Here is a 23,468-nt window from a genome sequence, read left to right on the forward strand (position 1 = left end):
CTGATCACATTTTTCCTGCATGCCCTGTAGAATGGCAAGCAGAGGCACAAGGCGGCAATTAGTTTCTAAAAATAACATTCACTAAGAAAAGTACAAAATTCTCAGAGACCTAAAAAAATAAATAAATATGAAGCTTCTCTTGTGTACGACTTAGAAAACTGAGACGGCTGTCGATGAACGCTGCCAGAGCCATCACAGAGGAGCTAAACAGTAAAGCCACAATAGGCTACTGTTTCTTGCTGGCTTTCCCTTTAGCAGAAGCTGCTCCTGAGGACAACAATGGCTTTGTGTGGATTCTTATGTCAACAGAATGAGGTGCAAATGCAACATAACATAGAGCAGTTCAACAAAGTTTCTAATAAGCATACACAGGACAAAAACAACAGCTACAAAGGTGGTTAAAACAGAAAACAGTTCAAGTACATTAAGCCTTCCATGAGTATTCATTTCTGCCTTATCTATATATAGATATATAAACCTGTAATGGTATTGTGTTTGCCACAATCCTGGTCTCTGAAGCTTGATCTTGGTCTCAATTGACAGCTTAAGCTGTGACACACGCAGCACAACCCATAACCTGGACATTCTGTGCATGGCAGGACCGGAATTGACTTTTCAGTCCCTCTCACAACTGGCACTGATATGGCAAAGAGCCTCTGTGCGTGTGTGGCCTGACAGCATATGCACAGCCACATGCTGCCTCACCGCTCTTTCAATGCAGTAGATGAATATGCTGTGGTAGCCCTTAAAAAATGTGCCCAACATTGCTGTGTGGACAGACCGACCAAAATGAAATAACTAACTTCAAAATCATCAAATGAAAGGTGTTTAATCAATTTTGAAGTGTTAGATCGTCAGCATGCATAAGTAGCTTCCTCTAAAACTCACAGTCCACTTAAGCTTGATGTTATGACAAAAGAAAGAGGTCAGGTCTCCCACTACAGTTTAGCCAGTTTGTGGAAATGGGAATGAAAAGCAGCAGTTAGTTTATTTAATGTTAACTTCTCACTGGAAGTGAATAGGAAGTTCCCCTGACATGCAGACACACATTCAGAGGATTATCTAGTTCATCTGCATTCCAAAGGTTTGAGTTCAATAGCCAAATTCACGCTTTCACAAAAAACAGTGTCAAAAAAGACGGACTACAAAACAACAATTACAAGTCAGCAAGCCATTCCCTTGTAAGAAGAATTTATCAAAAAGTATATACTGATTGACCTTGTAAAAACAAAAATAAAAGTCCATTACGCATCTGGTTTTACCCGCACAAGCCATTCTAAGCACACTAAACAAAGTTATGACTCAAGTGAGGTACACAGTAAGCACTTGAGGGTTTTATTAAAAATAAAATGGGTTTATGTGAACAATCTGAAAACAGAATATACTGAATCCCGTTACACCACATCTGTGAAATAACTCTAAATACTTACTGCTTGATACAATGTTTATCTCAAAAGATACTACAGACTGCATTGTCAACAAATATCAATTGGTTTCAAATTTCTGCTGACCTGACCAACTGCAAAGACATTTCACTCTCAATACAAAGTGCAAGAATCAAATATCCCAGTTTCACTAGACAATCCATTTCCTTTCCATTATTATAGTAAGTATTTAAAGCCTGTGAAACATTTCATGGGCGCCTGCCCCCTTACCCTGCCCTCTGCTTATTAGCCTTCACTTAGTCAAGCAGTCTGTTCAATTATTTACATGATTATTAGTTAAATATTTAATAAGAAAAGTTTATTAGCATAACAACAAGTTGTAATTAGTGTAAAGAGCATGTGATATAAAAGGGAATGAGTACTCCAAAGGCATTTAAGGGACATGTGGAAAGTCCAGCCTACAAAGGTCAGAGAGGACACAGCAAGCCAACTCAGGGAAATGCAAAAAACGTAAAGTGTACTCTTGTTTACATATGATCCACTATACTTAAAGAATGAAACACTACTTTATATTCTGTTTGGAAGCAGCAGTATCCTATAAGGTATTGTTAGTTGCACAGACCTTGAGCTTTACGAGATCACCTAAACCTTTTGTGCCTTTACTGAATGGTACAACAGTGTATCAGAAACTAAGCAATAACCAGCTTTGATTCTTAAAATACTCAACAATAATGAACCCATTGCTCAAAAGAATATATAAACTACAGCAGGGACTTTCTGTTTTTAAATGGGGGTAGGAGTGTAGGCACATCACCGGCTATAAATCCAGCAACACGTCGGCCGCTGAGGGAGACGCTTCTCTGGCAGAGGATCTGAACATCTTTGCCCGCTATGAGGCAACACCAACAGCAGCTCCATCACAGCCGCCTGTTCACAACAGCAACATACTTACAGTGGAAGAGTGTGAGGTGAGGCGGGAGATGAGGAAGAGACAACTTTTTTCTAATTTTGGTTCTGTACATTACCACAATGAATTTTAAATGAAACAACATCTCAGATACAGTTGAAGTGCAGACTTTCAGCTTTAATGCAGTGGGGTGAACAAAACAATTGCATAAAAATGTGAGGCAACTAAAGCAGTTTTTTAACACAATCCCTTCATTTCAGGGGCTTAAAAGTAACTGGACAAATGAAATAACTGGAAATAAAATGTTCATTTCTAATACTTGGTTGAAAACCCTTTGCTGGCAATGACTGCCTGAAGTCTTGAACTCATGGACATCACCAGATGCTGGGTTTCCCCCTTTTTAATGCTCTGCCAGGCATTTACTGCAGCGGCTTTCAGTTGCTGTTTGTTTGTGGGCCTTTCTGTCTGAAGTTTAGTTTTCAAAAAGTGAAACGCATGCTCAATTGGGTTAAGATCAGGTGACTGACTTGGCCATTCAAGAATTTTCCACTTCTTTGCTTTAATAAACTCCTGGGTTGCTTTGGCTGTATGTTTTGGGTCATTGTCCATATGTATCATGAAATGCAACCCAATCAATTTGACTGCATTTAGCTGGATTGGAGCAGACAGTATGTCTCTGAACACCTTAGAATTCATTCGTCTGCTTCTATCCTGTGTCACATCATCAAACACTAGTGTCCAGGTGCCACTGGCAGCCATACATGCCCAAGCCATCACACTGCCTCCACCGTGTTTTACAGATGATGTGGTATGCTTTGGATAACGAGCTGTTCCATGCATTCTCCATACATTTTTCTTGCCATCATTCTGGTAGAGGTTGATCTTGATTTCATCTGTCCGAAGAATGTTTTTCCAGAACTGTGCTGGCTTTTTTAGATGTTCTTTAGCAAAGTCCAATCTAGCCTTTCTATTCTTGAGGCTTATGAGTGGCTTGCACCTTGCAGTGCACCCTCTGTATTTACTTTCATGCAGTCTTCTCTTTATGGTAGACTTGGATATCGATACACCTACCCCCTGTAGAGTGTTGTTCACCTGGTTGACTGTTGTGAAGGGGTTTCTCTTCACCATGGAAATGATTCTGCGATCATCCACCACTGTTGTCTTCCATGGACGTCCAGGTCTTTTTGCGTTGCTGAGTTCACCAGTGCTTGCTTTTTTTCTCAGGATGTACCAAACTGTAAATTTTGCCACTCGTAATATTGTAGCAATTTCTCGGATGGGTTTTTTCTGTTTTCACAGCTTAAGGATGGCTTCTTTCACCTGCATGGAGAGCTCCTTTGACCGCATGTTGTCTGTTCACAGCAAAATCTTCCACATGCAAGCACCACACCTCAAATCAACTCCAGGCGTTTTGTCTGCTTAATTGATAATGACATAACGATGGACTTGCCCACACCTGCCCATGAAACAGCCTTTGAGTCAATTGTCCAATTACTTTTGAGCACCTGAAATGAAGGGATTGTGTTAAAAAAATGCTTTAGTTGCCTCACATTTTCATGTAATCGTTTTGTTCACCCCACTGAATTAAAGCTGAAAGTCTGCAATTCAATTGCATCTGAGTTGTTTCATTTAAAATTCATTGTGGTAATGTACAGAACCAAAATTAGAAAAAAGTTGTCTCTGTCCAAATATTTATGGACCTAACTGTATGGACTGTGTGTGTGGTACGGTAGCTGCACTTCCTCAGTAAGGAAAGTGCCCCACAGGGTCGTCAGGACAGTGGAGAGAACAATTGGTTGTATCCTCCCCACTCTGGAACAAATCTACACCTCCCGATTCCTGCAAAAAAGCAATAGACATTTCACAGGATTCATTACATCCCGGTCATTGCCTCTTCCAGCTTTTGCCATTGTGCAAGAGATACAGAGCAATGAAAACCAGGACAAACCGCCTTAAAAACTGCTTTTATCCAAAAGCAATCATGGCCCTGAACTCAGAATAAAACTGCTCCATATCATTCTCCCAATGTGCAATATAGACCTTAAGTCAACCAGTGACATTTGTATATATAGCAAGTGCAATTTGTACATTTTGTAAAGTACTTTTATTACTATTCAGTTTATTTTTTCTCTTCTTGTCTTTTTAACTCTTATGCCTCACAGTCGACTGCACCTTCAATTTCGTTGTTCCTTTTTAAAAGTGACAATGACAATAAAGATCTATCTATCTATCTATCTAAAAAAAAAGAAATTCAGCACACCAAAGTAGGTCTGCCAACTGGCAATCGTCTAACTAGATCAGGATGTATAAAAAGCACATTCTTTTGTAGAATCTAACAGTGGACAATGTACAACAAACATAGAATCAAACAACAGAAACAACACAAAAATTTTAAATACATCACTGGCTAAGCAAGTAGGATTACACAACAGGGTTGGAGGGGGAGGGGTGGTGTTGTTGCGGTTTGTTATATTCCTTAAGCTTCTGTAAAAAGCTAATATTGCCATTGAGACAAATAAAAGTACTAACTAAGTAAAGTCTATTATTTATTGTAAAAAGAGTTTTAACCCAAAAACATCTATATCAAAAACAGGTATATATTTGAACAATTAGCTATTTGGATGCTACATGCATGTTAGTACTGTATGTGATATTTTTAACATTTTGTATTAATATTTCTATATTTTGCTCATAGTGCATCTGCAAACCATTAACTGCTTATGACTTCTGCAGTTGCTTAAAAGCATCAGATGAAAACTGCAGGTTCCAAATGAATTTAACATTTCCAATTAACCCATCAACAAAAAAGGGATTATCTGTTTACACAAAATGACATAATTAAAAAGAAAGTAGAACAGGAAACTGTATGAGCTGCCTAATTGTACCTGTTAGGCACATGCAGTCCACTGGGCAAATAATTAGGTATGCAGGGTAAAAGGACAACAGTTGAATGCCGCTGGCAGAAACAAGCTGTCAAGGAATAAAATACAGGGCTAAAGTAAATACAGTTCTTTTATTTTGGTTAGTATAGCTCAAAAATCAGAAAGTGCAGAAGAAAAAAAAATCTATCCCAAATACATTGTGAAGGGGTGTGTTTGAAAATCATAAACATATCCATTTTACTAATGATGATACAATCCAACCACTCCAAATAAGATATTTTGTGGTAAACTATACATAATTAGATGTGTGCTGCTGTGAAGTTTTTTGTTAGTGTTTTGCTTACCAGTGTTTTAATGTGACAAGAAAAAATAAAAATGTGGTTTTAGGTATCTTGTCAGTTACTAAATAAATAGCCCAATCTCTCACTCACGAAATAGTCATACCTCTCAGACTTTTCACTTCAACTTAAGTAACTCAGTAGTATTTTCAAGACTGTCACAAGTCTGTGTGTATAGAAGTGCTTTGTACTTTCTGTCTTTAGTAGCACTAGTAATATTGTCAGGTGTACTGAGTACAGTGAAATGCTTACTTGCACATTAAACATGTCTCTATTTTCCCATGCCGTAACAACCAAAAACTTATCAATGTCTATGTATACCTTAAAATGCACAAAATAAAAATTTATTCAGGCCTCAAAAACATTTAACGTTTGGAAATGTGTTTAAACACAAATTGAAATGACCAAAATTTAACACAAAGATATGAAGGAAAATATGAAAACATACAGTGCATCCGGAAAGTATACACAGCGCATCACTTTTTCCACATTTTGTTATGTTACAGCCTTATTCCAAAATGGATTAAATTCATTTTTTTCCTCAGAATTCTACACACAAACACCCCATAATGATAACGTGAAAAAAGTTTACTTGAGGTTTTTGCAAATTTATTAAAAATAAAAAAAAATAAGAAATCACATGTACATAAGTATTCACACAGCCTTTGCTCAATACTTTGTTGATACACCTTTGGCAGCAACTACAGCCTCAAGTCTTTTTGAATATGATGCCACTTGCTCTTTGCAGCACCTCTCAAGCTCCATCAGGTAGGTTGGGAAGCGTCCGTGCACAGACATTTTAAGATCTCTCCAGAGATTTTCAATCGGATTCAAGTCTGGGCTCTGGCTGGGCCACTCAAGGACATTCACAGAGTTGTCCTGAAGCCACTCCTTTGATATCTTGGCTGTGTGCTTAGGGTCGTTGTCCTGCTGAAAGATGAACCATCGCCCCAGTCTGAGGTCAAGAGCGCTCTGGAGCAGGTTTTCATCCAGGATGTCTCTGTACATTGCTGCAGTTATCTTTCCCTTTATCCGGACTAGTCTCCCAGTCCCTGCTGCTGAAAAACATCCCCACAGCATGATGCTGCCACCACCACGTTTCACTGTAGGGATGATATTGGCCTGGTGATGAGCGGTGCCTGGTTTCCTCCAAACGTGACGCCTGGCATTCACACCAAAGAGTTCAATCTTTGTCTCAACAGACCAGAGAATTTTCTTTCTCATGGTCAGAGTCCTTCAGGTGTCTTTTGGCAAACTCCAGGCGGGCTGCCATGTGCCTTTTACTAAGGAGTGGCTTCCTTCTGGCCACTCTATCATACAGGCCTGATTGGTGGATTGCTGCAGAGATGGTTGTCCTTCTGGAAGGTTCTCCTCTCTCCACAGAGGACCTCTGGAGCTCTGACAGAGTGACCATCGGGTTCTTGGTCACCTCCCTGACTAAAGCCCTTCTCCCCCGATCACTCAGTTTTGATGGCCGGCCAGCTCTAGGAAGACTCCTGGTGGTTTTGAACTTCTTTCACTTACGGATGATGAAGGCCACTGTGCTCATTGGGACATTCAAAGCAGCAGAAATTTTTCTGTAACCTTCCCCAGATTTGTGCCTCGAGACAATCCTGTCTCAGAGATCTACAGACAATTCCTTTGACTTCATGCTTGGTTTGTGCTCTGACATGAACTGTCAACTGTGGGACCTTATATAGACAGGTGTGTGCCTTTCCAAATCATGTCCGATCAACTGAATTTACCACAGGTGGACTCCAATTAAGCTGCAGAAATATCTCAAGGATGATCAGGGGAAACAGGATGCACCTGAGCTCAATTTTGAGCTTCATGGCAAAGGCTGTGAATACTTATGTACATGTGCGTTCTCAATTTTTTTATTTTTAATAAATTTGCAAAAATCTCAAGTAAACTTTTTTCACGTTGTCATTATGGGGTGTTGTGTGTAGAATTCCGAGGAAAAAATGAATTTAATCCATTTTGGAATAAGGCTGTAACATAACAAAATGTGGAAAAAGTGATGCGCTATGAATACTTTCCAGATGCACTGTACATGCACAGCAAGAACATGCAAAGTAGTCAGTCGTTAATCAGGAAGGATATGAAGCAAAGACTGTAGACATGTGTAGCAGAAGTGATCCTGGTGTAACTCCTACACTAGTCTCTAACTTGACTATTTTAATTACTAGATTACAATATGGCATTCTAAATGAGACAATTATGTTACTCTACAGAGTAAAATGTTCACAAATTAAAAAATACATCCAGGAGGCATCACAGGCTAATCCTTAACATTGAGATAAGGTCTGTTACCAAGTGCTGCTTCCTCAAAATGTTTAGTTCAAAGCCTTGTGGGTAGAATAAGTATGCCATATGACTGTCAAACTCCACATTTGATCATTTGTGTGGGGCAGCCTGCAATACTGACTTTGACATAGTCTCTGACCAGTCTTCCAGTGGACTACCAAAAACAGTATGGCAATTAAACCCAACATAAAAAAAAAGGTCAATTTCACACTAGGCCAAGGCTGTAAAGGAAGATTATAGTAGCTAAAATTTTCCTTTTCAGTTGAATCAGGGGTCAGACAGTTTAGATAAGAAACCCCACCAGACTGCTAATCTGTGGTTAGTACAAGGTGTAAATTGAGACGGGGGGGTTTGGGGGTATTGGGCTTTGGAGTAAAAGATGAAAATAAAAAGGCTAACATTTAATTTCTTAGCAACTTATTTAGCGACATGGCATGTTGTGGGCAAAAGAAAAAAATCTGCATCAGCCATTCAAAAATTCTAAGACAAAATTGGCATGCTGCAGTCGATGCAGATATTGCTAATCTCAAAAATCACTGTTTTCATTTTATCTTTTCTATCCATCCATAAATTTTTAAGTATGCTTAATCTAGTTCAACATCATGACATAAGAGGGAGTAGAATCTATTCTGATAACACTAAAGTACAAGTTGGGGACCATTCACATACTTTAAAACAGCTTCATGGGAATATGTAACTAATTTATGTAGCATGCATGTCTGGGATGTTGAGAGAAAAACTAAGTACTGTACAGATACAAAGGTAACTTCTGTTTTTCAGTGGTTTCTGTTATTTCAGCTGCTAACAGCACTGATCATCCTTCTTTTTACACTTTCTGAACTTCCTTCCAAGTTCACACAAATTGACCTCAATAGCTCATTACAAACAGTACATTTAAAGAATGTGACTGAACCTTCTCTTGAATGATTTTTCCCCAACATATCACTGAAACTGTACTAGGGTTTCACCCAATTAGACAGGCACAATCTCACTAAGGTCAACATAAATATACATTAGCATTACCTGGAACATAGTGATATTTATCACCCCACAGCTTTAGTGCATGTTTGCATGTCCCTTAGCACATTACAATGTTGATACATCCCTTACCTGCTGGCACCCAGAAGACCTCTTTATCTTCTGCAAGTTTCTCTCATGGTCATTGTGTTAAGTGCATAGCATCCACGTAGCATCTGGGGGAAAAAAGGGAGGGGGAGGGGATGTCATTAAGGTACAAAGCCAGCTAGGGAGTAGCACATTACATAACAGAAAACATAACACATATAACTTTTCTATTGTTGATTCCAAAACACTCCCTTATTTGGACTGACAACATCTTAGTATTATGCCCTGTAACATGCATCCCACTTTTGAAGTCTGCCTATTTCTCTGCATAGTTGAACAGGCAAAAAAATTCACTGCAAACAAACCTTTCTATTAAAGTATTCTGCATTTTACAAATTGTACAACACTGTTAATGTTAAATTGAACAATTAAATTGGAACATAGAAAGTCAACTTAAAAAAGAAACAAAAAAAAAACAAAAAAACACACAACTCAGAAACAACAACGCTATAGGATAACTCCACTCAACCATGTACTGAGTAAATATGTTAAGAAAAAATAATGAATAAAAGTAAGAAATGAATGCAAAAGCACCAAAAAACTAGATGTGCTATAGCACTCTTTAATTCCTAAATACGAAAAAAACACTTCAATATGATGTGTGTACGAGGGGGAAATGTATGCATGCTTTGGAGACACTTTTAACTACTTGATCATAAGCATTTCTCACATAAACACTGCAATAAGATGCTCTTAAAAAACACACACACCATCAGTTTTTCCTGTGGTACTTCTCAGGACTACCAGTTTCTCCACAATGCAAATATCATCTATGAGGTATCCATGAAGAGTTAAGCTGAAGAAGGGCAAGTTGCAATAACATCATGTCTGAAGTTTAGTTTTTATAGTTTTGCATCGTGTGTACAGTCACACTCTGCTATGGACTTTAATAACAGACTGTAGGCAGAAAGAAAGCAGTAGCACAGCAGGTAGGTAGTTTATCCAAATGCAAAATAACTTTCTTGAATTAAAAAAAAAAAAAAAAAAATCACAATTTAGTTCCTCTGTTGGTCTGCTCTCTAAGTGGATTTAATTTTCTTTTATAATACTACAAAATACCCAAAGGCAGTATGCAGCTACTCATTCAAATTCATCAAAACAGTGATTTGGTTACAAGAGACCCTCCAGATTTATTTTCTCAAGGAATATTGCTAACTGTTTTAGCTTTGTCCTAAAAATAATTTATATGGATTTCATATTAACTTCACTTTAAGCAGACTGAAACTGCTCTGTGCTATTGTGTATTTATTGTAGTTTGTGTGCTCATGTTTATATGTACAACGGCATATATAAAGATTTTAAATTGAATCATATTCTCAAAAGGCATTACCAAAAAAAGGTATACAAATTTTTAACTTAATCCCATTCTTAAACACTTCTGCTTTCTTTGCATTATAAGTTAAATTATTGAAATGGGGTGAGGACATCAAGAAAGCATTTGTTTTGGAGGTGGTGATTATGTTATTACCTACAGGCAGAGTCAGATTTATATCACGGAACAAGCTTTTCAAATTAAGCTCCCCCCCCCACCCCCTCCATTATTGGCTACCATCCACTTTACTAGATATCAGTATTGTGGAGTGTGGTCTGACAGAGATGTAGAGATAAAAATTTTAAAAAACAAGCTACAGAAAGAGTGTGAAAACATGATCGGGTGGAAAGAATACCTTGTATTTGTGCATATCTGAGATGCTTCAACAAACAGAAGATCAATTTGCCACTTCAGTTTTTATAAACAGCAAATGGAAAAACCCAGAACAACCAAATTTGTGACTTAACCAACAAATAAGGAGGGAGGCGGGTCTTCAATTTAATCTTGAAGTCATTTTATCACATTTCAATTGAGTACAAATGAATTTCTCAAATGTTTTTAATCTAACAATATTTCATATAAACAACTGGATACCTGATGGGTGGATTGTAAAGTATATGTGACTCAAGATTTTTTCATGGACATTTTGATATTGTTTGCTGTTGTTCAGCAAAGGTCCCCATTGTATCAGGAATTTTGTCATCTCCTTTCTCCAAAAAAAAAAAAAAAAACCATGAATAACAAATTTTCTTGCCATCACTATAAACACAGAGTAGGTAACATAGAAATACTGGGATGATAAATTCCTTCAAGTGAATACCAGTACATAAGTAACTACAAGGCTGTTTCCAAGTTCAACATTGATTTCAAGTCACATATTGCACATTTGGAGAGTATGGTGAGGGCCATTTTCGTAGCCAATCGGCATAAAAAAAATAAATAAATTTTAAAAACCACTGGAATAAAATCAGGAGCACCACAAGAAAGTAAACACACCATATATAGTAGACAACTCAGTTGCACTCTGCCCCCATTGACAATTCACAGCAATTTAACAAATGAATTACATTTCCTACAAGAATGAATGGCACAATACATCTCCCTTGTCCCAAGTTGGCAACTATATATCAGTGGGTGTAAAACACAAAAATTTCAGTGGTATGGAAAACACAGAGTGCTAAGCAAAAATAATGTAAACTGTTAACTGTAACAAGTTTGCAAGCAAATCGTTTTTCATTCAGTAAAATGCAGGGGACAGAATCAGAAAAGCAAAATGCAACTAATAATATTGCAAACAGGCTTAAGCCAGTCAGTAAGCACAAGCTCAGTTGACATCAGGTTATTATGATCACAATAAAGATGTATAATACTCATTACATGAAAAGCAAAAAAAGCACATAGGCATAATTATTATATCTGATTTAAAGTATACTGAATTTAACAACTGTGCGTAAAACCACAAAGTAGAAGAACATACTAGCATATTGATTTGTGTTTTTCATTGTATGGTCTTTTTTACTCCTGTTACAGTTCATTCATCCAGTATTTGAATAAGCAAACCAAGGAACAAAAATCATCATATTGCTCCACTCCAAATAAAAAATAAAAAGCATCTTTTGAAATCTCAAAGACTACTTCCACAGTTTTGGTTTCAAAATAGGTAAATACAAACTACATCATCTTGGGTGGGAAAAGCCACTAAGTATCAAAAACAAAATGGACTTCACTCTGCTAGAAAATCATCTTCAATGAAAATGTCCATGGCTATGGCTTTGTGTTCAAACATTTAAAAAAATAAATAAAAACTACACACATAAACACATCCTGGCTACCTTAGTAGACACAGGTGACTGTAAATGCAGAAAGCCATCCTGTAGGAGAGATCGACTGGAGAGATGGCCACACCCAGGAGCCATGATACCCAGAAATTTCTTCCCACAGGCTAACTGGCTTGTTACTAAAAACCCCATCAGGTTATAAAAAGAAGCAGACCTTTTTCAGCTTTTTTCTGTCATAGAGGCCACTGAGCAAATACATAACACTCTGTAATAACCTGGATCTTTTCTTAGAAAACAACAAGTTTTACAGCTGGCAACTCAAACATTCCAACAGCCGAGTAGCAGAGTATTTACAAGCTAGTGGTCACAGGTAATAAACATTCCTGATTCATGGGAAAAATAACTACTCTCAAGGCAAATAGCTGATATCATGTGCTTACAAATCAAATGCAAATTACCGTCATTACTTCTCTGACTGCTTTCTTCATTATGAACAACTTCAGACTCTATGGCCAGCTCTGGCCCAAAGTCACACTTTTGCTGCAGCTTGTGGAACAAAAAAAGAAAAAGTAGAAAAAGAAAATGGCAAAGTAAAGGCTGGTACTGCAGCTTCCTGAAGAGCAGCCAGATGACAGACGTGCTGTATGAGGAATGCATGGCATTTTGTCTCATCATTTCCAAGCTCACATGGGATGGGGGACGGACATGCAATAACATTACATTTTGAATCAAGTTACAAAATACTCCTGGAAATGAGCTGGCAGAAGCATCACACTACAGAGAAAGTACTGTAGCTTGCCTAGTAAAGCTTATTCCTGTCTGCATCAATTCAGACCAAAGTGCATTTTGGGAGGGGAGTGCAGGGCAGGATAACGCATGACAATCATTTCTCTATGTTTGTAAAATGAGAGGAATCATGAATTTCCCCATGGAGATGAATGATTTAATGACTGCATTTATCAACCATGAATTACACTTTCTGTATGGAGCGGATAACGTATGGACCTCTGAGGTCTTCCTTATGCAAATCTACAGAACATTTTTGAGATGAATAGGAGACTTTTTTTAAAGCATATTGCACTATTTGGATTGCAAGGCCAATTAAAGGTGCCAATTTTTTACAAAACGTTTGGCACATGTGTCTGCTAGACGTTTTCTAAAGCACAATTAAGAGGTGCTACGAAATCCTGATTTGTCTTAAGACACCTATACAACAAATGATCCTCAGTTAATTATGTTCTTCCTGCTATACCTGAATTGTAGCTAGACCAATCAGCCAAGTATGCTAACCAATCTAAGCTCAAAGTGATTGAATGTAGGATTGCTACTGCCACTAAGAATATGCTAGGTGGTGAGATGAATAAGGTGAAGACTGCAAAAACAAAACTGAAACAGATGCAGAAGGTTCAGCTTTGAAACGTAGTGGAAAACTGACATGAACAGTTTATGTCATTTAGGCACCACATTATTGTTGAAGCTGTAATGAAAAAATTAATCCTAAAACAACAGCTGCTACGTTTTAAATATGATGGCTCTGGCCTTCCTTCTACTATTCACAGATACAATACTAGGCAGTATATTGGCCTACTTGGTGTATATAGATCTTACATGGGAGGAACAAATATTTCTGCAGAGTACCTATGGCATTACAGTACATGTAAAACAAAATACTAATGCGAGTACAGAATATGCCATTTCATGCTTGGGGATATATATCCTGAAACAAAGAGAAGAGCTGATTTAGGAATACCAAGCTTCCTACATGGAGGCTAGTATGAACACAGGCTACTGTTCTGTGAATCAGACATAATTGTCTTCATCTTGTAACTCTGGCTTCTCTTTTGTTGTATTCAATGGACTGTTTGGCCTTTACAATGCCCTATCAATGATGATTGCTGGATTCAATTTCTACAATTCTTCCACCAATCAAAAGTGCAGAGGTTTATTTGGCTGAATGACAGCTGGAAACTTTGGATAAAGTAATGAAATGAATTATTAAAAACATGTGGGTGCTTGTGTGTGTATGTCAAAGGCATGTTCTGATGTGATTAATTCCAATTCCACTAGTTTTGGTATGGTATGGGACCAAAGCTGTCCAAGCTGTTTGAAGATTTCCACACATGAAAACTTGCCTTGTAAGAAATTAGGTGGATACTTGATGACTTTGTTGTTTTCACTGAACAATGGACTACAGTCTCTTTCAACCAATTATAGGTCTCTGACACGTATTATATAATAATGTTACATATTTTAACTGATAATTAGTGGATGTAAGTCATCTTCAGAAAATGCTAATACTGTGTCTGCTTCATTAGGAACTTTCTGCATGTCACTTTCTAGGTAAGAAAATAATGCTTTCTTCACCGTAAAATGTTTACTACAATACTCACAACCAAAAAGTAATTGGCCCAAACCCTAAGTCATGTGGCTTTCCAGTCTAGAAGGAAAAGAGCATGGTCACTGTGCTTCGACAAACTGTATTGAAATTCATTTAATAAGTAAAAACTGAGAACATTAAAGTCCTAGTCCAACTGCAACCAATTACTACAATAGAGGTATGTCTTCTTAATGGTGATATTTACGTCATGCCTTAAAAGCATAAGGATTTTACTAACATGTGCAGCAGAAGACAATAAAATTAAATTTACAAAAGAAGCACAATTTTCTCTCTATCCTGTGCATATAAAATCTCAGTCTTTCACTGCCTTCCCTGTATATCTTAGTCTAATGAAAGGCTAACCACAATATGACAACAAAATCTGTGACCTGAGAATTTGTTAACCTTGTGCCACTGCTAGTGTTGTTATCAACTAATGCTGTTATTCATGGCATCATTGAATGTTGCCAGCTGTACCATGACTTATGTGATAATTCATGTAGAAATTTTCCTCTTGCAGTAGAGGATGTGCCATTAGTGTCGTTTCACTCCCACAGGCTGAGTGTTAGTATGCAGTGAACCCTCCTAAATAACTTGTTCACTTTAAAATTCAAAAACAATTATGATGTAACCTTATTGACAAACTGTTATTGGTACAGTACCTTCACCTCACCTACAGTAATGTTCAAGTCAGCCACTCTTGCCTTGTGCACGTTTTCACCCATTGTACAGGTATTAACAATCCACAATGATAAATAATCACTGTCATTAACCGTGCTGATCTGTATAGGGCATTTTGGGAGAACAGATGTACAAATGTATAAGTAATATAAGTCACAGTAAAAAGACAGAAATTTGTCCAAGTTATTTTAGCTTGAAATACAGTAAATTTTGCCAGAGTTTAAGAAGTTGAAAAATTAAGTCTGCCTTATTCTAGGACTATTCCTCAAAGATTTCTTGTTGAATTTTATTAGTCATAGAAAATTATGTATATCAAATAGTGGAAAAAGAGGCATTTCTCTGTAAGTATAGTGCCTACAGGTGACATTTAGAAGAGAAGAGACAAAGTAACAAAGAAAAAATACATAAACCCCTTAATGACTTTGGGGTTAGTTAGCAAATAGTGATAAGTTAACATTGCAGAGTTCACTTCACCATGAGTTTGGCAAAATCATGGAAATGTTCAAGAACTTCATTGAACTCTGCGGAATGCATTCAAGGCAATGGGAAAGGAAACACTATAATGGACTTTAATGGTGCAATGGTGTTTTAATTGATCCCTAGGAATACAGAAGGGTCCTGCCAACTATGCTGGACCAATTGTGGCAAAAAATGTGATCTGAGCTGTGAGGCAGCAGTGCTTAACCAGTGCACCATGCAGATGGAACAAATTCCACAAACAAAATACAACAAATGTTCACAAAGTAGCAATAATTAAATAATATATATAGATCATTGCGCTCACAGAGTTACAGTCTTGGGGAACACATTAGCCATGTGATGAAGCCGCTATGCAGGACTGGGTCATTCCACAGTTTGAAGTCTAGGCTAAGGGTGAAGCTGGATCATCTTTTTTGTTTTTGATCTCTCTGCATATGCTGTGCACTTTTTTCTTCCTCAAAAAAGATAGAAACTGCTTCCAAAGAGTAATAAACCTTTCCTCATAATTATTTTTTCTTTACTTTGCATGCATTCTCTTTCTCAGGGAGGGCCCCGTTAAGTCTTGTTTTGACACCTAAGGGCAGCACATGGCAAATTATGCATATAAATTAGTCATGCGGCGCTGTCACACATAGGTCACTGTCATACATGCAGCTCAAGTACAGTCATCTATTGACTTACATCCTATCTAGCAATGGCAGATTTTACTTACATCCAAAGTTTGTAGCGGGTATCTTTCTTATGTGGCGGAGTTGTAGTGCTGCTGCTTTGCAGTAAGGAGACTGTGGTAGATTGTGGGTTCGCTTCCCGGTTCTTCCCTGTGTGGATAGCGCTTTGAGTATTGAGAAAAGCGCTATATAAATGTAATGAATTATTATTATCTGCCCTAAAGCACCATGTGTGTTATATATAATTTTTTTTTTTTTTTTTTTAATAAGTTCAGCTGCCAGTCAGAAGGGTACAGTACATATCTAACTTATAATATTTATATGAATACATATATTTACTTAACAGCTATGATAAGCAGATATGTCTCAGACAATATGTATGTAGTCTATTATTATATGTTAGGGTGGACTTTATTTACCAAGAAAGAAGAATGCTGTACTACATAACATTTTGCTACAAGTCTCATAGCATATCAGGCACCAACTGCTTGCATCCAATCTTCTTCACTCCTGTCTCCTGTGTAAGTTTTGTATTTCGTAATCATCATGGACCATAAACACCACAGACTTAAAAATAAATAAATAAATAAAAAATGGTGCAATGAACAGCGCAGCAAGTCGATGGTCCAAAAGGCCACACTGTTCATTGCACCTCCTTTTATGCTCCTTTAACACATACAACTCACCCCTGCAAGGTCTGACATGCACCTACTCTCAGAGGTCAAGCCATCATGCAAAATTAAATGTTATTAAATATATGAAAGCGGCAAATCTAAGTTATCACATGTGATTTTGGTTAGTCCCATTCTACAATAATGACAATTTTGAAAAACAAGGAGGCCTACTGAAGTAGAAAAGCGCTATATAAATGTAATGATTTATTATTATTAGTATTCTGATATTATTGTACCTTAATCTATACCGTATATTTGATCTATAACCTATTATCGAGAATAAACCCATATTGACTTGATTTGCCAGTGCAAGGAATGTAACCTGTATGTAAGTCGATAGATATTTGTACTCAATTTGGTAAGCTAATATATCCATTTTTTTTAAATGCATACAGTGTGGAAGGCTTGAGCACTAACTGTGTTGTGACATCAGTGGTAATAATCTTACACTGTGCATGCATAAAAGTTCAGCCCATGGATGCTATAGCTCCATGATGTAACGCTGACCTTGCAAAGCTTCATGGAGTGCTAGGGGGAAAAAAAAAAACTATTGTCTAAACGGGACGCAAGGTGACTTTGCAGGAAAATATTCAGTGAACAAGGTCATCAGCAAATTAAGCATAATCGCTGTGAAAAACGCTGATCAACACTATTAGAAATCATACTACCATTAAAACAAAATAATACACATAATGTGAGATAGTATGAGCGCTCAAGTCAGTTCCTTTGCAATTTCAAGAAAGTTCATTGACACAGTGGTCCTTATTCATGCTCATCCTTCCTCTATAGCAACTACCTACATCCAGAGAATATGAAAAAAGGGAGCAGAAAGACAAAACAGTGGTTACTAAAATTTTGTACATTTAGAAATGAACTTAAGCACAGCTGTCACTATGTCGATGCAAACATTTTTAAAAGTACACGTTACTAAAATGCCATATCTACAGCACCCATTGTCCACACACAATCATCATCACAACAGTCTGACTTTGTATCAGAAACACTTGGCATAAAAAAAAATGGCATAAAAATTAATCAGAGCTTAAAAGACAGATTGACATAGGAGCTGCTACTGCGCTCTAATAAGACTACAGGCAGATACAGTATTTCAAAACAAAAGGTCAAAAAAGAGTGGGTGGTAGAAACAAAGTACCTGTACAAACACAACAATGGTCCTTAGGGCATGGTCCCTTGAGAAGTGAAGTTTATTTCAGATCTAAAAAACACACACTACATATTCTTCCCTGCATATGAAACTACTAAGGGCACTGTCTAGGCTAACTTCAATTGCTCTGTATCACATAATAATAATAATTCTTTGCATTTATATAGCGCTTTTCTCACTACTCAAAGTGCTCAGCAATTGCAGGTTAAGGGCCTTGCTGAAGGACCCAACAGAGCAGAGTCCCTTTTGGCATTTACGGGATTCAAACCAGCAACCTTCCGATTGCCAGTGCATATCCCTAGCCTCAGAGCCACCACTCCGTCCTACTAATACTGCTGCTAATGTGTGACAGTTTAGTTGGTCGAGGAGATTTAAAAAAAAAAAAAAAAAAAAGTCTGCCAAAAAAGGTTATGGACTCCACTATAACAGCACTCATAATAGCTCCCTTATTTCAAAAGCTGTCAAACAATTTTCAGAACTTACTGATAAATGCCTAGAATACCTTGCATATACAAAGTTGATTATACATTATCAATCAATTTAATACTTTATCAGTGGCACAAGCAGCAGTGCATAAATAAATAAATTCACACACGGCTATTTAACGTAAACAGTGAAGACTAATGACTTGGAAATTAAACAGAAACTCTAATAGGACAGTTTTCTATTGGTACCAATGCACTATATAATCTAAGAAACCAAAATGCAACTTGCAAAAAAATTTGAGCAACAATTAATTGAAACAGACTGGTAAAAATTGAAATAGCATATATGTAATGGAACAGTGTTCATCCAGAATGTATGAATAAAATAGGTTGATAATCCAAAGTGCCTTTGGACTTCCTAAGTCCAAGAGTGCATTTCCATGCTTCACAGATAGGGAAGCATAAAAAAAAAAAAAATCCAGGTCAGGGCAAGTTCACCAACATAAAGAAGTGTACCTACTCACCACTCTCTTTGTGGTGTTACTTTATCATTCATGATCCCTTGAAGTTGCTACTAAAGCTGTATTTTTAATACATGGTGCTCGCAATACTCTATTAACTTTCTAGACTGTAAACAACATCACCTAGTTCCTCTATTGTTATTAGTATTTAAAGTTAATGCCAATCATACTTCAGTTTACCTGTTTATAATTTAAAAATCTCAGGTCACTATGCCAGTGAAAGAACAAAACCACAGTTGCTGAGCAAAAAAGAAGAATCAGTCCAGAAACTGAACACTAATCATGCAGCAAGCTTATAGAGGAGTCCAGACTAATACTGCATCAAAGACTACCATCACTGCTGATTTTTCAGTAGTGTATGTAAAATGCTTTCCTCACCAGAACACATACAGTAGATATATTTTTTTGATTAGTACATTTTCATCAAGTTAGCTAGGACTTTCCAAAAAGCTAATATAATGCTAGCCAGAAAAAGTTTGATCTTGGGTGTACAATTATAGCACAAAACGGCCATCAACATCTTGGATAGTCACAGAGAGCAACTTAATGTTATCAGCTAGCCAATGTCCATTAATGCTTCTCAGAATGTCTCATATTTACTTGCCAGTGAAATTCCTGTATTTCAACTGACTTTATATTGCATAAATAGCCTTTCCACAAAAAAATCTTCAAAATAAAAATCTCAGTTTGCATTAATGTATATATAAATTGTGTCTGCATTAGTGTCCTGAAAGATGCATGTATTGTAAGAGATTCTCATACTGTACAAGCAAATTTGTTTGTCAAAGAGAGTGTTCTCTAGTCTCAAAAATCAAGAAGTTATACAACAGAGAAAAACAAAGCACTTTCTGTATTTCTTTTATCTAACACACAGAAAGAACATTCCAAATTAATTTGCTATATACACTGAGTTACATACAGAATTCACAAGAAATTCACAAATTTACATAAAAACGCTCCTCCTCTAATGACAGAAAACGAGTCACATCAACAGTTTTAGCCTATCATGACAACATCCAAAAAATATATATAAAAAAAGCAATTTTTGGAATTATTCTATATATGTACACTTCATGGAAACAAAATTATGAATTACCTTTCTGGATCTGAACACTGTTTAACAGAGCCACAGCTACTACATACTTTTTCTGCTTAAAAAGAAACCTCGAGGCTCATCTATTTGAAGTATAAACTTCTTTACATTTGTACTGAAAAGCAGGCCTTGACTTGTTTGCATTTGCGCTTTCCACTGGTTTGCTAACTACTAAAGTCATGTTCTAGCAACAGAGATTTCAAAATAACTTTCTACTTAATTCAAAAAAAAAAAAAAAAAAAAAAAAATGAAAAAGGGAGTATGGCCTCTATTCCTTGTGTACTTAGGAAAAAAAGGCTGTGCCTCTGATTCACAACCTGAACACACATTTGGGGAAGTGAAGAGTGCTGTACAGCCATTCAGTTTTGTGGCTTTGGGAGAAATACAGATACATCATCTGGGAGGATGTTTGTCAGAAGGTATTAGTCAAGAAACAAAGACACGTCACATCAAGAGACACACAGTATGGGGGTGGGATTAGCTTAGTGTTATACAGTACACAGCAGCCTCAAAAGCTGCAACAAAACAACAGTATTCTAAATTCATACTTTCAGAGACAATTTTAAACACTTATTTATATGTCTTAGGATAGAGTAAAAAATACAACTGTTGGCTCCATTTCTCCTAACATCTTAAGAATCTGGCATACTAAAAACCTGAACTTACCTGGATAGTTCAGTTACTTCCTACCTCAAAGCCAACCAACAGTTTCAATTCAGACTACATTCTTTTCATAATCATTAGGAATCTAATATACTTTCCAAATTTGAAAAACATTAATTTTATCTCCAACAACCACAGGAAAAAATTAGATCACACTCAGAGGTGCATGTGAGCTCAAGTTCTAGAAGTCAAATAATCTAATTTAAGACAAATATAAGGCAATAAAAAGTCCTGAAACTGTGAAGCCACTCAAATTCCAGCCATTAACTATCTAACTTCCTGCTCAGATGAGCAATAAGACGCTTACAGTTACATAGAGACATCATTTACAGGAAGTTTAATCAGTGCAAAGGAAAAAAGGAAGGGTGATTATTTTTTTCTCTCTCTCCCTATCCCACCACATAGTGTTCTCCATTAATGGAAAATATTGAAACATCTACATTTTTAATGACCCTCCAAAACTCTCCCCAGGACTGAAGTCTCTTGTTTAGTCCTCCATCACTAATCTTGCTATCAGTCCACTCGCCTTCTTAATTTCTTTGCTTTTTTGGTCTCTCCTGCTATCTTACTAAAGCTGCTTGTTTATTATTGCTTTAACTTACAATGTTCTTAATCTAATCTTGTTCAACTCTCACTTGACTGAAAGGATACAAACTGTACGGATTAAAGAAGAAGATTAAAAATACCAAAGTTTTAAATTATTTTACATGACTGTGGTGTGTTTTCATTTGCCCTAGATAATTACTTTAAGTAAAGATGTACAGTATTTGGTAATTTTGTTTAAAAAAAAAAAAAAAAGGCATTTTTCTAAGCAATGGTAGCCAAGAGGGCACAAATCCAACTATAAACTAAAAACGTAATAATGAACAAGGTTGTCCACCTCAAGAGACAACACTCTTGTTTGCATGAAATATGCCTTCTGCATTTAGGAGGTATATTTATGACAGTAAAACAAAAAGCAGAAAATAATTTCTTCCCTATTTTTTGGCACTAACTTTTACAATGAAAGGTCTTTGGTTTCCTCCATTATCTAGTATGACTGGAGCTTTTCTGTAAACAAGTGCCTGCTTGATGCAACGGACCCAGTTGGAACATGAGACAGGAAATTAAATTTGCAAAGAAAACAGGCATCTATCTATTTCAAGCAAAACTGTAGTAAAGCTAAATTGGTGCATAAATACCCTAAGTTTGAAAGAAAATTACAAATTTGTATCCCTAAACATCCCATTGACCCCTTCACAATCTTGACAATCTGAAGCCATGACTAGTAATGCAAAGATGTATTGTCAATTCCCCCAATAAACCTTGTAGAAGTGCAGTAAGCTTTAAGAGCATACATTTAACAACATACATTATAAGTTAAAGGACATCTCAGATCAGACAGCAAATAGCGTAAAAAGTAGCTAGCCATGTAATCTCAATGCAACTAAATACGACTGATAATTAAATCTTGTCGATCAATTGTCAATTTACTCCTTACTGTCCAGAACACTTATAATTTCTTTTGTGAAAATATAGAAAGGTTTCCATAACTGCGTGCTTAATGATGGATAGAAACAGAATAGCAACACAAACTGTGGCACTGTGACAGAAAATGGTATCGTGGCCAGATACAGCCAAGTATGCCAAATTTCCCCCTGAGAACAAATAAAGTTCTACCTACCTATCTATACAATGGTGGAAGTGTCAAATCCTGCTTGCTTATCTCAGTTTCAAAGTGGGCATGCTGGTAATTTGCAAGTCTCTTGTTTCACATCTACACTTTTGCCCTACTGGTCACAACAGTGCAGAGTGCTCATGGATATTTTTTGGTAATCACTTTATTGAACTAAACAAAATACAGAAAATATCAATGCCTCCATTTTGCAAACATCATGCAGCTGGAGTCTATCCAGGCAATCATGAGGAGCAGGACAGGTACACCACCTGGAGGGTGCCAGTCTATCACAAGGAAAACAAACACAGTGAGCACAAAGGACACAACGCTACCACGGACTCACCACACTGCCTATACAGCAAATCATTTTAAATCTAAACAAATAAAGCAGTTAGGAAACCAGGGTTCATGTCCTGGGTGCTCCCTGTGTGCAGTTTGCAAGGTCTCCCCATGTTCAAGTAGGTTTCATTCATGGGAAAGGGCAGAAACACAATTGGCAAGCTGGAAATAAAAACTCTAAGGAAAACAACCAGATTAAGGGGATACCCAAATCAGGGACCACCAGCCTCTCGGCTTCAAACCAGTATTACGGAAGACAGCCACTCACTATCTGATATTGAAACTGGCTCATTAACTCACAATGCAGAGAGCTGAAGAAGATCAAATAACATTCCAGAAATTAAAAGAAAGTCTAGAAGATAATACCAACAGAACTGTGCCAAACTAGCAACAATGGGCCCCAATGACAAAAGTTTGGAACTAGGATGGAGAAAGTGGAAAGAAAGTCAAAAGGACCAAATGGAGCACAGTTCCAAAACACTAGAGAACAGAAGTAGCACTAAAGAGTTCATTTCACAGAATAAAGTAAAAAGGTATAAGGGGCATAAACAGAGTAGTAAATAATTGTGGGCAATGTCACACTCTACTGACTGAAATCCAGGGCATTTTATAAACATTTAAAACACAATATACAAAATAACCTTTTGCCATACCAGAATAGTGATGGACTTGTTTGCTTATATACACACGC

General features: G+C 37.0%; 1 protein-coding gene across 3 annotated transcripts in view; it reads right to left on the reverse strand.

Annotated features, from left to right (window-relative positions):
* Window positions 1-23,468, reverse strand: part of pik3cb (phosphatidylinositol-4,5-bisphosphate 3-kinase, catalytic subunit beta) — a 142,664-nt gene that overhangs the window by 91,656 nt on the left and 27,540 nt on the right. For 2 of the 3 annotated variants that reach the window (XM_028794386.2, XM_028794387.2), the window contains exon 2: window positions 8,930-9,012. The gene's annotated coding sequence lies outside the window, so the exon portion shown is untranslated. Of the gene's footprint in view, window positions 1-8,929; window positions 9,013-12,492; window positions 12,517-23,468 lie in introns of those variants that run through there. The other variant, XM_051923540.1, reaches the window with a different exon arrangement.

The sequence above is a fragment of the Erpetoichthys calabaricus genome, chromosome 2, assembly GCF_900747795.2.
Source record: "Erpetoichthys calabaricus chromosome 2, fErpCal1.3, whole genome shotgun sequence".
In the NCBI taxonomy this organism is placed as follows: domain Eukaryota; kingdom Metazoa; phylum Chordata; class Cladistia; order Polypteriformes; family Polypteridae; genus Erpetoichthys; species Erpetoichthys calabaricus.